This window comes from Chinchilla lanigera, unplaced genomic scaffold (assembly GCF_000276665.1).
Source record: "Chinchilla lanigera isolate Chin_1 unplaced genomic scaffold, ChiLan1.0 scaffold00046, whole genome shotgun sequence".
NCBI lineage: Eukaryota > Metazoa > Chordata > Mammalia > Rodentia > Chinchillidae > Chinchilla > Chinchilla lanigera.
The window spans coordinates 12,586,916-12,591,198 of record NW_004955447.1 but is presented as its reverse complement, the minus strand read 5'-3'; positions in this window follow the sequence as shown (position 1 = coordinate 12,591,198).

Below are 4,283 nucleotides of genomic sequence, written 5' to 3'. Positions count from 1 at the left end.
AGAAAAACACAAGCCTCAACAAATTTACTGCTGAATTCTCAAAGAACTTTAGAGAATATCTAATGCCATTTCTCCTCACATTCTTTAATGAAATTTAAAGGGAAGCAATACACCCAAAGTCATTCCCGGGAGCAAGCATTATCCTGATTCCAAAACCAGAAAAGGACCCACCCAAAAAAAAGAACTACTGGACAATGTCTTTAATGAATATATATGTAAAAATCCTCAACAATATCCCGGCAAACAGAATGCAGTAACTCATCAAAAAGATCATATGTCACAACCAGGTAGGATTCACTCCAAGGTACCAGGTATGGTTCAGCATACACAAAACAATAAATGTGATGCACTACCTAAATAGAAGCAAGGTTAAAAATCACATGATCATTTCAATTGATGCAGAAAAAGCATTTGACCAAATGCAAAATCCGTTCGTAACAAAATCACTGAAGAAAATAAGAATGGAAGGTCTGTATCTCAATCTGACAAAAGCCATCAATGACAAAGGAGTCCATCACCTTAATGGAAGTGGAATGTTGTCTTAATATATCAGTGTTTCTTTTTAAAATTAGATGAACTTGTTTCAATCATTAAAATTAAAATATGAGAATAATGTAAATCACATTGTTTAAATAAGCAAAATCTATAAATAGATATAAAGGGAATTGCTTATATAATAAATATATTTTTATTTTGTAGAAATTATAAAAGCATTGCAATTTTTAGGAAAAACATAAAAGTAATTTCTTAAAGAAATTTATGTTGAGATCTTATGACCTACTTTTTAAAAAAATACTAATAAAATATTAAGAGTATAGTTCCTGAGTACGCAATATTTTATTCAGAATTTTTAAATTTTATGTATTTATTTCAGAAAATCCATATTTTCATAGAGACAATGAAGCTTATACTCAAGATTGCTCCATAGTTGAAATTGAAATCCATTATAACAGTTGTACAAAATGTCTACTTGAGAATTTTATATGTGTCATAAATGAAACTTTATCCATTTTTAATCAATTTTTCCTGTTGATAAAATGACTACTTATACATTTAAAATGAATTACTAAAATAGTACACAAGAATCAAGCCTCATATTCTCTCTGTAGTAACTACAATTTTATATCCATATGTATCCTTATTATCAGACTTTTTAAAATTACATTTGTACCTTGTGTATATCTTCTTAATATTTCCCTAATACTACCTGGAAAATATTTCCTTACGTATTTTCCTTCTACATACAGTTTCAGTTATCATTTTAATTTTCTGGTTTTTGCAAGTTTAGCACATTGCTTAATATGAGCTCACCTTTGCAACAAGGATCAAAAATCTTTCTTTTTCTAATTCTGTGGAAGAAGTAACTTACACTTTGCATAGCGACTTAGCATGAATACCACATCAATCCATGATTCTTTTTCACTGCACAATATACAGTGTTATGTGTGGGTTATTTGAATCATTTAAGGAACATCATTAGAAATGAATGGAAATCCTAGGCACCTTCCTCTTTAGAGGAAGTGGGAATCTTTAATTTATTTTCAAAGAGGTTCTTTGCGGATATATTTCATCAGGTTTGCCTTTATTTTGCCAATTTGCTTTTATAATCAGACAAACATATTTGTCACTTAGGTACTGTTAATGACAAGTAGGAGTTGCCTTCTTAGTTTTGCTGCAGGTACTGAAAATCATCGCAGTCACTGACTGCATGTATGACATGCAAGTGTTCCCTCTGCTGCGGCAAGAGGAAGGAAGGAGGGGGTGTGAACATCGCAGGATGGCTTGTAATGTACACCGGGAGAAACCAGGTCTCCTGCGGGTGAGTTCACCTGCAGTGGGGTCCTGGGTCTCTCAGATACCTTGACTAGTTTAGCATCCCTGATGCACTAGTCATTTCCTGGCAGCTGTTTGTGGGGAGCTTGGCATCAGCGTGAACATAGCCAAGTGTGTCGGAACATGACCAGTCGTGCCCTAGCCTCTTGCTTTTGCAGAATTTATAGTCCAAAAGACATCAGACATATCATCGTGGCTGTCAGTAGTAGGGTTATCATTTTTTTACGTTTTCTTTTTGGTTTAGAAGTCTATTATTACACCGTCTCAATCTGATCCACAAGCTCCAAGAAAATGGAAAAGATGATTTCATTCCAGATTTTCCTTTGACTGTTCCTCTTATATTTCATTTGTCTATATACATTTAAAATTATTCACCCATGTTTACTTAAAATAAGAAGTAAAAAGAGAGCAACAAGCCAGAAGAAGGCATACGTGTGTGAGAAAAGCAGTGCAGAGTTAGCAATTTCATCTGAGCGTTACGCGAATGTTTATCGGCAAAGAGACGGTCTCTCACCCGCACTTCCTAGGTAGTGTGTATGAGTAATAATGTGGGATATCCCCCCTCAACATAACCTGTGTTCTTCAAATAAGAAAAAATAATAAAATAGACATCAGCCAGCCAAGGAGCTGTAGGTGACTGCATTTTATCTTTGGATGTGTGGGTGTTGGGAACCCCTGTGAGCAGGAATTCCTGAAGGAGGAAAAGATGCAGGCAAACAGGAAGAGGATGTTCTAGGATGTTCTAGAGGATGTTCTAGGCTGGACACTGGTGTTACAATGCTGCAGTTCTGTTGCCTCTCAGAGCTATGTAATAAAACTGTCTTTGAATATCCATTTCCCTGACCCAGTTAGTGACACATCACACTGGACAGCACACCGATGATCAGGCTCCGGGCTTCCGCGGCTCCAGTGTATTGCAGCTGACATGGGCATTAGTGAGCCATTCTACCTAACACTTTTGTAGTAGAATTAGGAATGTGTATGGAAAAAACATAATGGTAATTACCTTTATATATTTTACAACAAAGGTAGCTTCCAATTATATAATCATGTGGTGTGTAGATATCTAATATAACATACATATTTATATAAAATAATTTTTGACGTTTATAAAATTGTTACAGAAAGATACTATTATTGCTCTTTGGAAATGAAGAAATAGAGCTTCACAGAGTTCACTAGATCTATGAACAAAAAGAGCTGGAACTCAAGCCCAGTCCTGTCTCTGAAGTGCATTTATTAAATGTAAACAATGCTGTAGGAAAAGAAAAATTTGCCGGGCATGGTGGTGCACACCTGTGATTCCAGCACACGCACGGGAGGCTCAAGCAGGAGGATCATGGAGAGTTCAAGACCAGCCTGGGCTACAAAGTGAGCTCAAGGCCAGCCTGAACTGTATCGTGAGACCCTGTCTCAAAAAAAGGAAAAAAAAAAAAGAAGAAAAATTTAAAAATCTGTTAAAACTCCAAATCTCTCATATAGTTGAATAAAATGCATTAAAACATTTAACATATTTAAATTTTGTTGTTAAAGACTGTCATTTAAAGAAATATGCACTTTTATAAAGTCTGAAACTGGTATATGTAACTTATATATGAAAACACCAAAATAATGCAAATGATACAACTTCTAGTACAATGCTATTTTAAAATTAATTTTATTATTTTTAGTTTTATTCATTGTTATGAATTTTAATTAATTATTAATTATTATTAATTTTAAAAATTTTTATTATTTTAATGCTATTTTTAAATTAATTTTATTAGTACATGTTTACAGCACAGGCATTTTGCAATGGTCTTGGGAGTTGATACACGCACATGTTTCTTTTTGTAATTCCTTTTCCTCCTTCTCCCTCCTCCTCTAAATCCATTTTCCCCATTTTTTGATTCATTTGTTTGTTTTTTATTATTTTAATGAGAAAAGAACAAAAATAAAATTGTTTTGTGTTATTTTCTAAGTGTATGTATGTTTTTTAAGATGCTTTCATTCTTTTATCTTTTAAAAAATAACAAAAACAGGGGCTGGGGATTTAGCTCAGTGGAACAGCGCCTGTCTGGCAAGCACAAGGTCATGAATTCAATTCCTGGTACCAGAGGAAAAACCAAACCAAACCAAACCAAACAAAACCAAAAACAAAACAGTAGAAGTGATACAGAATTTCAAAACAAGATGATAGGAAATTAACAATGGTTGTTGTATTACTTATTGTTATCTTCAAAGTAGTTGCTCAGATTACCAGATATAGACATGCAAGATTGATCAAGTAAACATAAACTGTTCCTTTCAATAAACCAATAGAAATTAGTAGTCCAACTATCTTAGCTGTCTTGTGTGTGTGTGTGTGTGTGTATAATTTTTTTCCCTTCCATCTTTCTTTCTTTCTTTTTTTGTTTCTCTCATCCCAGTTGAACTTGAAAGAGTAAACAAAACTGAAAGGTACAATAGAT